This window comes from Lotus japonicus, chromosome 6, assembly GCF_012489685.1.
Source record: "Lotus japonicus ecotype B-129 chromosome 6, LjGifu_v1.2".
NCBI classification, from domain to species: Eukaryota; Viridiplantae; Streptophyta; class Magnoliopsida; order Fabales; family Fabaceae; genus Lotus; species Lotus japonicus.
The window spans coordinates 58,940,002-58,954,792 of NC_080046.1; the positions used below are offsets into that span (position 1 = coordinate 58,940,002).

The 14,791-nt window shown below is 32.5% G+C and overlaps 1 pseudogene; it reads right to left on the minus strand.

Annotated features, from left to right (window-relative positions):
- Nucleotides 1-8,300: 8,300 nt before the first annotated feature.
- LOC130722744 (O-fucosyltransferase 23-like) lies at nt 8,301-10,472 on the minus strand (annotated as a pseudogene).
- Between the last annotated feature and the right edge of the window lie 4,319 nt (nt 10,473-14,791).

Sequence of the window (14,791 nt, forward strand, 5' to 3'; positions counted from 1 at the left end):
ACACAACTCGATCTATACATTAGGACAGTGAAATACAAAAATCTAACAATCCACTAAGACCCAGCCCGACCCAATATGTTGCTTGTCTGGTTGGATCAGTTCATTAGATAAAAAAAAAAAGATCCAATCTCCTCTGGATCCAAAAAGTCCTAAACTCCAAACTAAGGTTTAGATATGAAAGTTTTTTCATGCGATCAAACTCTTGTTCCTTTGACCAAAAAAAAAAAAAAAAAAAAAAAAAACTCTTGTTCTTTTGAAAAAAGTGTTTATTTTTGCATTAAAATGTGTGTTAACCTGAGTTGAAGTGTATGAGTGTATCTAAATATATGGTTCTCTTCACCTCTAAGAAAATTTGAAACTAAAGTTTTCATCATTATTTTGACCAAAAAAAAAAAGATCAAGTTTTCATCATTACTCATTACTATTTACTAGGTGATAGAAATGTGCATTTGTCTTCAATAAAGGAGAATTGTAGCATAGTAGTAATTCATCAAATAAAAAAATTAAATATTTTTGATCAAAAAAGTTGTAGGATGTAATAGGCCCATACCCAATGCCCCCAGTCTGTTTCGTCTCTCTCTGATAAAGCACGAATTAGAAAATAAATCATGTTTTTTCAAGAATAGGTGTTTAACTGTTTCAGGACATTAGGACAATTCAAAGTTCAACCAAACAGTCACATGGCTATCCAGAAAGAAAAAAAAAACTGCATTCAGAATGGCCTCAGACGTTTGTTTAATTAAATTATGTATATTTTTCAATTAAAATGACCTACTGTCAGAGATTATGTATTGTCTCCAACAACCTACATTTTGCAGAACTTTTAATCCTAGAATGTGGAACATCTGCATAATTAAGCTAATGTTATCCGAGTAAAAATGTTATTAACTAAATTCATTTCTTACTTTTCACATAAGAAAATGTTGCAGGCTTCCAACATTTAAAACACAATCGAATCACTATAGCTGCTAGGTAAGTTGTTCATTTTCTTTTGAGCTATGTGATATTGGCTGATTTTGTAGGGCTTAGTCCCTTTGTTTTATTTTGGGCCTGGCCTGTATTGAATGAAACTTTTAATCTTTGACAAAAAAAAATTTCATGTAGCCACATAGGAATCCTCAGCACCAGTTCTGTTTTTAGGGGCCATTCCATGGGACCTTTAATGTTTTATGAGAATCTCGTAAATAAAAAAGTAAAAAGTGAAAAATATACATTGTCAATTATTGTTAAAACAAAAAAATTATTTTGTTTCAGCTATAGCTTAAAAAAATTAGTTTCCTCCCTTATCCATAAAAATTAGCCAACCAAAAAGGAAAGTTACACAAATATCATCATTAATATTATTTAATATATTTTTATTTATTAAAAATTAAATTAAATCTAATGTCAACAATGTTACAAGATGTGTTGAATGAATTATTTATTTTATTTATTGAAAACGAAATGTTAGAATTGATTAATTATAAAACTCTGATAAATGATTTTGTAGCTCAAAAAAGGTAGAAGATTAATATAAAAAAATAAGAATTTATATGATACATTAAGTATATTTAAGCCTCAGATAATTTGCACCTTAGGCCCCGAAATGTCTATACACGGCACTTCCAACAATAGTGCTTCGGCGCCATCTAGCGAAGGTCCTGCTTATTCCACCCTAGCCGAACCAGTGGTGTTCCTGGCGATGTCGTGCGTAATGAGTTGGGTCGATGATTTCGTTCTCAGTGTCTCATGTACGCTCATAGCAGAGACGATTGAGGAGGGCTCAAGCGTCTATGTTGTGGAGGATGAAGGCGATATTTGTGGTTCCACAATTAGTCCTTAACTAAATGATTGACAGTTCAATTTACGACTGTTGGTTAGTATATTTGTGGTTCAACAATTCATCCTTAATTAAATAATTGATGGTTTCATTAAGGGCATATGCTTCATACACTCAAGTCATCTATTATATTAGTGAGCTATTTTTTATTAAGTTTTCATCATTATTTTGAGTTTTGACCAAGGAAAGATAAAGTTTTCATCATTACTAATTACTAGGTGATGGAAATGTGTATTTGTCTCCAAAATCACATGTTGCATAATTGACTCAATGACTTTCACGGCTTAAAGTTTCCTATGAAAATTGCATGTTTAACATCAAAGCTCAGCTATCTCAACACACTTTCACGTGACATCATCAAACTTAGAATTGTTTCAAATGTGTACCTTTCAATTCACTCCACTCCCAATTTCAGAAGTTATGTACCCTTTTTAGCTTAAGACAAGGCTCTCCTTATCTTTAGGCTTGAAATAATTCATTCAGGCCATACCATATGAAAGAGTCAACATCAGATCTATAATCCCATTAGTACTATTCACATGAAGAATGAGAATGATACAGAAATCACTTCATTTTGAAAAAGTGACTGAATTGAATTGTCACGTAAAGTAAAGAGGACATTTTGAACCGAAAAGTTGGGCATCTCATAAATAGTTTTGCGGTGATCCAAGGTCTTCAACTCTACCACTAGTCTAATAGTGTCTATGATCACATAGATGGATGCCACTCCCAAACGCTTTGATATACACATAGTTGTTGTAATTTTTATTATCTGCTGGGACCATAAATATAAGATAATCCAGCTCCAATCAAATAGAAAGATTATAAATGTTAAAAGTTAAAACTCTCTAATATATACTACTAGCGGAATTACCCGTGCCCTGCACGGGTGACTTTTGTTATTTACAATTTAAATTTCATGTAATATTATATTTTGTATCATTTTAGTAAATATACTTTAACAATTGTTTCAACTATATGTTCTTAATAGTGATAATTGTGTATTAATCTACCACAACTTTTTACTTATAAATTTTTACTTATTTAAATATGAAAAAATTAAATATTTTAAATTATACGACTTAAATTCACTCAAATTTTTATATATGCATTAAATCAGTATTTTAATTTTTTAATACATGTTTAATTATTAATATTTAATTGATTATTTTTCATATCAATGTTTCTATTTATAATAGCAATAACACTAATAATAATATATATATTTTGATTCAAAATGTTTGGTGAATGTGCATTTCCTTAAGGGATTTCGCCTAGACTTCTGGCCCGGGTTCGATCTCCTCTAAGGTAAAATATAATACATTTGTGGTTAGGGACATCACTACCGTATCCCGAGCCAGATTACTCACGTTGGGCCCTTTTCCCCCGTGGTGACTGGTGGGCTTCTCTTATTTTTGATTAAACTCTCACGTGACTATTACTTTTAAGTTTGAACTCGTTCCCCTTTTTTGTCATTGGCTCTTCGATCGTACCTTTGGTAACCACCGCCTACCAGCGACGATGGTGGAAAAATTCATTTTATCAATCCAAGCAGATAAATTGAAGGATTTTCGTCTTTCCCCTTCATGATTAAAAAATGGATGAATAAGTAATTAATAGGATCATGAAATAGGGGCTTCATAACCGAACTAAACCAATTTAAACCGCTCAAATCGATAAAAAAAAAACCAAAAATTGAAATAATTGAAAATTGCAAAAACCAATATTTTGCTAATGGATCGGATTGGTTTTCAGTTCCAATGTTCTAAATCGAGCCGATCCAAACCAAACCGAAAGTATTTATTTATTTAAATTTTGACATACATAATTACCCATTTAACCAAACTTATAATATTTTATTCCATGTATACCCAAGCCTTTATAGTAATGTGTTTAACATTTTCCAAGTTAGGAGACATATGTCTTCTTTTCATTCAGCGAAAGTGAAACATATCATTGCGTACATAATTAATTTCTTACAGTATTGATGTTAGTGTTAAGCATGATATCTTGTCTCTGTAACTTTTACAGTGCTTCTTGTTTTATTATTTTATTTTCTATTTCGTTATGTATTTCAAGATTTTTAGTTTCTTTGAAAAACTGAAATCCAATCCAATCCAAACTGATAAAAATTTGATCAGCTTTGAAAAAAAAAAGATTGGGTGATTAAATTATAAAACCGAAACGATCGGATCAGATGATTTTTTCCTTTAAAACCAAATCGCGATCACCCCTATCATGAAACATGAAATAAATCATTTTACACAACCAATAAAAATGAGTGAATAAGAGGATAATGTAACCAATAATAAACTTATAATATTGCGAATTTGCGATCATATAGTGGTGGGGGAGAATTATAAAATAAAAAATGGAAATAAAACTCTGAAAACAATAAATCAAAATAAGATAAACACAATGCCACAAAGAACGTGTGAAAGAGAATGTTATAGATTAAGAAATAATGTGAGAATTGTCTCAAAAGAGAAAATGAATTCTCTAACCAATGCACATGTATAGCAAAATTAATTATTTGTGCATTAAGATAAAATTAAAGCATTACGTTGCACATGATTGATAAATTATTTTTCTCTATAGTTGTTTCAAATGAAAGAAAAATTGAAGGTGAAAGTTCCTTAACATGAAATTGAATAAAGAATTGAGAAACAGAAAAATGAAAGGGAGGAAAGAGAGGAGTATGAAAAATATGGATGAAAGTTGAAAATACTTACCATGGAGTAGACGAACGGAGAAAAAACAGGATGAGTTTTTTTTATAAGAAATTCCAAAGATAGGAGGAAGAAATATAAGATGAATAGGAAATGGAGGAAAATGAAAGTCCTTGCCTTGTTTTCGAGGATATATGCACAAAATAATGCTGAAATATTTTTATTTATTAATGCTTAATTTTTTCCTAAAATAAAATATTCATTATCGATCAATGAAAAATTAATCATAAATTAAACATATCAACAAAATTATTTGTATAAATGTTCTAAGGATTCATTAATTAAATTATATCAATTTAATTTCGAAAATGTGGAATATTTCATTTTGAAAATTCAATTCTTTAATTAATATTGTCTAATTTAATTAAATTTTTTCGTTATTTCCTACAAATTATTTCATTGTTCCAATAAATTATCAATTCCTGAGCATCAAGGTTTTTAAAAATTGAATTTCAAAAGAAAATTAATTAAACTCATTAATTTTAGGAATTAATTAAAGCCATTAATTTCAATTATAAGAAATAAAAATTGTAGTGTCTAAAATAGGAATATTTGTTCAATTGCAAAATTTTCAAAAAATTCAAAATACAAATAAATGATGCTGAAAATTTTTAAAAATATATTTATTTTAGTTTCAAAAATTTATTTGCTCATCACACTCACTTTACAACTAATCTAGTAATAATTAGATTTTAAACAATTACTACAGTAAAGGAAATTCGAATTTCAAAAAAAATTAATTTATCTTTTAAAATCATTTTAACCATGATATTACAGAAAAACAAATAAATGAATTTTAGAAAAATAAAAATTAAAAGATCCAATATTTATTTCTATTTGAAATAATTACGAATATTTATTATAATTATTTAGCATATTATTAATTAAAATAAAAGGATTCGTAGTATTTTTATGAATCGTATATATCTTAAAAAAGAATTTAAGGGAAAATAAAAATTGGATTTTTTTAATCAAAATTGATTATTTTCAAAAAGTTTAAATCTAATAATGAATTTTTAATAATGGATGAAATAAAATAGTTTAGAGATGTTCATGTATTGTATAATGTTTTCGAAAATATGGAGGGGCAGAAAATAATATTATTTGGAATTTATATCCTCACTTTGATAGTTTTTATAAGTATTAATTATGTTTTATTCTTAAAAAATATTTTACCTATATTAAACTTAGCAATTAATGTGACAAAAAAAAGTGGAAATATATATTTTTGTTCTGGAAGGAAAATGAATTACTTAAGAGGAGACATGTGACATAGGTCTTCTAGAAGAAAACCTTCTTTTCATATATAGATATATATATATATATATATATATATTGAAAAATTAAAATAACATTTACGTTGAAAATTAAATTAAATTTATTTTATTATTTTTTATTATTTTTGTTCTATTTTTGAATTCAATTTTTTTTATTATATTAGATATATTTTCAAATAAAATTTCTAGTTAAGGTTACATAAAAAATTGAAATTAAAAATCAATATTATATATTGAAAATCTGTACTTTCGTAACACATGAAAAATTAAAATAATAATTACGTTGAAAATTAAATTAAATAGTATTTTTTTCCGATTTGTGATTATTTTTGTTTTATTTTCGAATTTAATTTTTTTTCTTATCATATTTGATATGTTTTCAAATATAATTCGAAGTAAAGGTTATATAAAAAATCGAAATTAAATATTAAATATTAAAAAAATTAAAACATTAATTGCTGTGATAATTAAATTAAAAAGGATTTTAAATATTTTTGAACTTTTAAATAAAGGTTACATAAAAATTGGAATTACATTAAATGATATTAAATAGTGTGAGTCATGATAGTGTGTTGTGACAAAAAAGTAGAATGAGTTTTTTTTTCTTGGAGGGAAATTGGAAGAATTTGGGGGTGCCATGTGGCATAGGCTTCTAGAAGGAAACATTATTTTCATATATATATAGATTAGTACATGTGTTTAAATGAGTTGAATGTGCTTTCAAATTGATCTCAACATATATCCAAATACAACCTTACCTATACAAGGCTTAAACTCAAAACTACTGAAAATAGAATAACCTCAGATTCACATGCACAGTTGTACTTCAAACTTATAAATCCAAGCATGGCTGTGTTTAAGGGTGGCCTCTAGGGTGCAAGTGCACCTTAGGTCTTGCACCATGCAAGAGTCAATTTGACTTGTTATAACAGGTGATAATTACTTGCTGAAAAATTAAATAAAAATGCTATGTTACAATAATGCCCTCATGTATGTTGTACCCACTCTCCTCTATTTGGATCTATCGCACACTCTACCTTCCTCCCCCTCCTCCACCGGGATTCCCAGCACCGGCAACCGCCGCGAGCACCACCGCGAGGCCACCACCATCCTCCACCGGCTGGACGACCGCCATAAGGTCGCAGATTTTCTCGGAGAGGTGGAGGGCGCGACAGAGTGCTAATAACCCAGATCTGCCTCAAAATCTGATCCACTATCACAGACAACCCATATCTGCCTCAAAATCCGATCTATACTGGTGGTTCTGTGAGGGAATAGGGGGAACTAGGCTGATGGTCCTACAAAAGCTCGGTTGGATCGATCTACCCTCGAACCAGTCATGTTATTGAATGTTCTCAGATTGAATATTGAAGAGAAATATAGTGTGGAAGTCTCATCATCAGATTTGCCATTTGACAAGTTTCATTGTTCAGAAAGATTTCTTTATGTGGGGTGAGCGATGAGCTTGTATGGGTTCCAAATTTTTCATGGTTGGAAATTTTGTATTAGTGTTATGAAATCTATTATGTGTAAGGAATCTTGTTGTTTGGGATTCTGAAATTGTTTGGGAAATTAATGTATTAGAGTTCCGAAATCTGAAATTATGTTGTTTGGAAATTTTTGGTGCTTGTATTTTGGGAATCTTGTTTCTTGAAGAGAGGAAGATGATTCTGGGTTTGGAGAAGGAAAATGGCTCAAAAACTGGTTCGTAATCCTTATTAATCATATCTCCACCACGGAAACAAGTTGAAAATTAAGAGGATAAAGAAGATTATCATACCTATTTTTATGTTGAAAGGTTCGTAATCTGGTTTAGAGTCTCAAAAGCCATACCCATATGCCATAACTTTCCAGAAAGATCAAATGTGTGTTTATCTTCAATCGTATTTGATCAGGAATTTTAATTTTGTTGGTGTTGTTCGTGAGTGGTCCTGTGTTGGTTTAACCAGATGGGAGAGAATGCTGCTTCAAGGGGTGAAAGCACTTGGATCAGCCCAGGAGAAAGCTTATTTTGAACGGAAGAGCGCCGCGCTGGAAGCCTGCGGTCGCCGCTGTAGTGGCTTGCCGGTGAAGAGGTTGAAGAAGAGGTTGAGACAGAGAAAGGATGATGCACACATAAGGGCTTTAATGTCATAACCAAATTAAATTTTAAAAAAATACAAAATCCGTTTAATAAGATGAAACGGTTTCCAATTCCCTACATTAACAGGTGGTGTGATCTCATTGGTCCTACCATGTATGGCATGGGTGCAAGACCCATGAGGTATTGTATTCTATCCTTCACCGTGTTTAAGGGTCTGCAAATGTAAAAGACCCCACTACAGTGGGGCACCCCGCAAATTATTTCCAAAGGTGGAACTTCCACAACATCATATACATGAACTACGTATGTAAATAGGGTCCACATTATGTTCTCTCAAATGTACAACAAATAGATATGTCCAACAGACAGTTGTAATCATGTTGTCTCTACCTTGTGCAGTTGTCACACCATCAATTAGTAACAGAAATGTCAAAAGAAACCAAAACTTACCCTTTTGAAGAGACTTTATTTAACAATCTGACAATCAATACATCTCAGAAAACCAGTTCAAAGTATGGTGTTAAAATTTACATAACAAGACACTATACCTCAGTGAAAACAGAACAGCTATATTCCATTGTAATATCTACTTTTTCTTTTTTTGGGAGTGTGCTAATCAAACTTCCATAAGTGAAAATGTTGAGACATTAGAAAAGGGGCTCTTAAACTAGTCTTAATTAGACTTTTGATATTAGCAACAGGGATTAAATTAAAATATGGTCCTTGCAAGTAGAGATATGATTGGTGCCATAGCTAATTGCTTGAAGACTTGAATCAGACATATTTGTAATCCATCTCATTGGACCATTTGATTCTCCTGCTAGATTGTAAGCATAAGAAGGCCATCTTACATCAGTTCCACACATGCTGGTCACACTAGTTCTGATCATCTTCTGTGTTCTTTCAAGAACTATAAGACTTGAAAATGTAGAGAAACTGTTTCCCACAAAGATATTGGCCCGCAAACACACTTCGTAATCGATTGCGGATTGAATTAGATACGGATACTTCTTAAAAATTCCATCTACAGCAAGTTTCTTCTTCTCAAAAGGAAGAAACCCATCTCCCCAACCTTCCATTATGGAAGAATTGTTAAGGAGTTTATCACCAACTGCAAGATAAACAACAATCGGAGTCTTCAAACCAACAATGTTTTTAACTCTTTCCATGATCTCTTTCTTGCTACTGCAGATTTGATTTGTGTTCAATCTCTGCTCTAGCTTCTTGCAGTGAATCATCCAATCAATTTCTATCCTCATGTGGACAGCAACATATGGAAGAGGCTGAAATGATGAACTATCAGAGGTGATACTCTTTTTCAATTCCTCTGATTCAGTTTTTCCTATTACCTCTCTTCCAACTTCTCTAATCCTAGACACAACTCTATCAGCTTCTTGAGCAATCTCATCTATAACTTCTAAACACTCAAAAACCTTTGCATAGTCCTTCACAGGCCAATGATCATGCCACATGAATGGGTTTTTGCCTACAATTCGGATTACCTCATAGTCATCAAATGAGCCTAAGCTATACTCCTTCAATTGTGATAAGTCTCTCGCCAATGTCCACCTCCTTCCACTCCCTTTTTGCATTTCAAGCACTTGTGTTCTATTCAAGACATCTGAGTAGTAACCCAACCGAACAAAACCACGGAAAAGCGTGTTAAACTTATCAAATTGGAACACTTTATCAAAGGAAATGGGTTGCAGGAGGTCAATTTATTTGTAAAACAGGGAGGCACTGAAGCTTGGCATCAAAAGGGTTCGATTCAGCATTCTAGCAGTGAGGCATGCTCTTGCAAATGCAATCTTCTGGTTGTTTAGACCCCACACAAGCTGCGGAACCGCCAAAAACTTATCCTGCCGAATTCCCAATTCAGAATGGCTGCTGATATATACAAAGTTGCTCCATTCAAATACATCAAAGCCAGGGAAGGAAGGAGGGAACAATACTCTAAGGATCAAAACAGTGACAAGCAGAACCATACATTTGGTTGCTGTTGATTTCAGAGTGCCACCCAAGAACTTAGACAAAACTTCCATGTAGGAATTAGGATTAACTCTCCCAAGCAAAGCATCAATTTGTTCTAATTTAAGAACTCAGAATATGACTCACAAAAGATCAACATCGGTGCATGAGCAGCATGCCAGGATCCAATTTTGAAGCCCCCCACAATCTGAAAGAATAGGAATAATGAGAATGCAACAATTTAAGTAGAGAGTTCACCAGTAACAAGATGAATGTCTATACTAACAGTACCACATTCCAAAAAGCTAAAAAAAGAAAAACATCAAAATCTGCTTACCCCAGATTACTTATGGAATTTTAATGTGAGAATATTGAATTTTGATTCTGATTTATGAAGACACCTTCAATGTTCTTCATCTTTATGCCTTTATCTCATAGCAATTGCATTGTAAAAGAAAAAGAAAAAGAAAAAAAATATGACTCACACAAGAACAAAACATCCGAATAAGAGCAGGACCTATTAAACCAACGTTAAAAATCAACAAATAATAGGATTATGTATTGAATTAGAGCCATGAAAGCGTTTGCATGTTGATTTTTTTACCTGTGGAAAGCTTTGAATTGAATGACTGAGGGAATAGGCGCGCATCACATGCATGAGAGTTGTGGTAAAAAACCCAGAAAGCAAATGGGATAAGAACCAAATGGGGTTGATGATGAGTGTAAGAGGGACCACGTTGAAGCCCAAAAAGAATATATGGGGATGAGGAAAAGGAGAAAGGTGCTGGGAATAGAGAGAAAATGGACAGAAGAGGGTTGTTTAAAGGAACAAATGATCATGGAAAGGTACAACTAGACAGATAGATATGGAAAAGCAGAAATTCTTTCGAAATGGTTGATTAAATAAATTAAAATAAAGGACACTATATGGATTTGACTCAGCTATGCAATGGAGCCAAAATTTAGGATGCACGTGTTTGTGTGTAGGTATAGGCTCGAGATTATATTTGGATAATGAATGTTATCACGTATTTTACGATGAAATTATGATCTTAGTATGTGAGTCGAACATTACTTGAGTTATGTTATTGTTGTAGTAGGTGCGGGTTCAAGTGACTCGTTGGATTGGAATATCTCAAAATACCAGTGCAACAAGATTACATCAAATGTGAGGGAGAGAGAGGGAGCGAGGGCGGGAGCGAGAGCGAGCGAGAGGAGGGGGTTGGATTCAGGTTGGTCGTTACAACAAGAATCGCTGGCGGAGTCGTGGAGGAGATGGCCACGATGGATCACGCAAGGGGAATGGCAACATCACATCTTTTTTCTTTACCAATTTTCCGGACAATTTTGGTGAGAAGAACTTGTGGGGGGTTTTCCAACGGTATGGTAGGGTGTGGGAAGTGTACATACCACCAAGAAGGGATTAGAGACGGAAGAGGTTTGGATTTGTTAGGTTCTTGAATGTGACAGATCCTAGGCGGTTGGAGGGGGAGCTGGATAAAATTCTGATTTGCGCCACGAAGATGAATGTGAATCTTCCCAGGTTCGCATAAAGGTGGCGAAGAAGGATCATATTCAGAGACAGAGGAATCCTGTGGGGCACAAGGAGGAACGGCGGGACTGGGTTAAGAAGCCTGAGGTGAGGCCAGATCGGTCTTATGTTCAGGTGGTGACGGGAGGAGGGAATTATGCAGCTTCGGGGAGTTCTTTAGAAAATGTGCTCAAAGGCATTCCTGTGGAGGAATGGAATGGTCCTGCTATTCCGGATGCAGAAGCATGGTTGAAACCGAGCCTCGTGGGAGTGATTAAAAATACAGCTTGGATCCCTTCCTTGCAGAACGCTTTTCTCCTTGAGGGTTTCTCTACTATTCAAGTTAAATACTTTGGGGATGGCTTGGTTCTTCTTTCTGGGCCGGAGGGTTTGAACCTGGAGGAAGCGCTTGCCGGTTCGAAGGAGTGGATGGAGGAAAAATGTACGTTTTTTTTTTTTTAAGAATGTGAAAACATGTAAGTTTTTTTTTTTGGTCAAAGGTTAATGATATAACATTAAACCACAAGGTGGTGAAGTGGAGCTTTGTGTCACCAAACTGTACAAACCAAGCCAACTGGCTAAACAATAACCAAGGTAAACATGAATCAACTGGCTAAACATGTACGTTTTGATTGACCAAAAAAAATCTTACTTTTCTTTTTTTGTTTTGTTAGTCTTTCTTGTTTTTGTTTTGTTAGTCTGATGATAGGGAGAAGAACTAACCTTGACTAACTGTTTGATTTTTCTGAGCCCATTACAAATATACACACATATTAACCCTGAATTACCCACACACACGCAAAGCATTGGCAGATTCACACACTATCACTAAACATACTGGGCCAAGAGGCCCAAAATATTCACACACATACATACAAAAAATCAAAAACATGATCTAATTCACCACACACCAAATGCGAGATTGTAAGATGCACATGCATTCACTATTACAGGCTAGAGATAATCTTTCTTGAATTTAACGTGTGCACCGTCAATGTAAACTTTGTTTACACAGTGTAAATTTTGAACAAATGATCATGGAAAGGTACAACTAGACATTTGTATTGCAGGAGCGACTACTTCACAACTTTTGTATCATTTAGACTATGAACGTACGCGATTGGCTATTGATCCACTGGAGTATCGTGCTACTGATCAACGCCAGGTTAAAGGACTAGTTGATGTTTATCGTAAAACCTTATCAAGTGATGGAATTGGTGGCTTGTACAGGGGATTTGGATTTTTTTTTCTGAATAATGTAAAAAAAATATTTATTTAGCAAAAAGGGGTGGGAAAAAAATTATTTAGCAAAATGGGGTAGTTTTTGGAGAAAAGGCCACGGACACAGGCCCCGTCCATAAACCGTGGCTAAAAGTCTGGAGAGGCAACGGTTTTTCGTTTTGGTGGCCATAACCACGATTTCTGGAACGGCTACGGTTTTACTGTTGTTGCCCTAAGTTTCTTTACATTGACATTGATTTTTTTCTCTAAAACTTGGTATAAATTATTTTAACCTATGAAAAAAAAATTATTATATGTTTCTAGAATTTCATTTGAGTTTACTATCGCCCCGATGTACCAAAAAAGAATTTCATATGAGTTTACTATATTTATTTGTGTTATTTAGAGATATTTATTTTAAAGAACTAAAATAAATATGAGTATTTTTCTTTATTTATATATTTTCAAAAAAAAAAATTATATATTTGTAAATTTCATGAATTTTTTTTTTTGAACTCAAATTTCATGAGTTTATTAGAGTTATTTGTGTTCTTTATAAATATTTAAATAAATAAAATCCTCATAATTATTTTAACTAAAATAATTATCTATTTATGTTGTTTAAAATAAATATTTATTAAAAATAAATGTCTATAAAGAACACAAATAAATACAGTAAATTCTTATAAAATTATAAAAAAATTTAAGAAATTTTTTTCATAAGTTAAGATAATTTATATGAATTTTCTATTGTAAAGAAGATATAGGCAACAACTTTGTAACCGTAGCCTTTATGAAACCTGGGTTCTACCCACATTTAGACTGAACCGTTGCCCTTTTATACTTTACGCCACGGTTTATTGACGGGGGCATCGCGCCCGTGGCCGTTTCTTCAAAAACTATCCCACTTTGCTAAATAATTTTTTTTTCACCCTTTTTTGCTAAATAATTTTTTTTTACATTATTTAGAAAAAAAATCTAATCTTAAGTCCGTTTGTTTTTGAAACAAATTATAAACAGACATGTATCACTTTGGGGTGTGGAGAATCACTAATGATCTCCACCCAATGCTCTAGCTACTAGTGAATATGGAACCACACATTTCTAATTTTAACATTTTTTCTTGCAACATTTATTCTAAAAATTGAAAAGCGTATTGCTGAGGTGCCTGTTGAATCTAAGGAGTTGGGTACACTTATATACAGTAGAAACTCTTTAAATTAATAATGTCAGGACCGGAGAAATTTATTAATTTAGAGAGTTATTAATTTATCGATAAATTAATAATTATTAATTTAAAGAGTTTTTAAGTAATTATACTGTACATACCAAACAAAAAGGCAAATTAGTCTATGTCTCTTAGAATTACGTTGCAGCGAACCTTGAAACTCAATGTAAATTAGTAACTACAGTGTTCATATGCATTGGAAATCAATAATGACTTTTGAAGTTCAGTAAATGTAAACAAGAGGAACAAATGTGTTCAATGTATTCTTAAAGGAAAACGGACAACTATTGAATCATATTTCAATAGAGTGTAATATATTTTTTTTCAGTTTCTATTAGTTATTAATTTATGATTTTCTTAAGACCGAAAATTATATAGGGATCTCCCGAAAAATTATTATCTTATTATTTTATCGAGTTTTTCAATTTTTTACATTGGCCCAAGTCGGAACCGGACAAATTTATTATTTTAGAGAGTTTATTAATTTACCGAGTATTAATTTAAAGAGTTTCTACTGTACTATGGCCTTACATCTATGAGCCGCTGGCAGATCTAAACACCATACAAAAGACTACCAATATAGTTGCAGTTGCTGCAACTCTTCTTGAGTAATATAATCAGCAGAAATCAACTGGCGAAATTGCAGTTTGGACAATATTATTCTCTTTTCTTGACATAGTTTTCAGGGGCGGAAGAACTACAAATGCTAAACACTATAGTGTAAGTTTGGACTCTTATTGGTCATAGTTCCTCTTCAATGATTGTTTTTATTTCCGTCAACATATAAGGTTAATGTGGGTGAGGTTGATACTTGAGCTGCCAATGGCTCTAAATGTAACTTGAAACTTATTTGGATGAGCTGCATTTTGACCTTTTTATATTTTTTTATTTCTTATGATTGAATCTTTCATTGATTGTTGTTGTGATGAGCATAC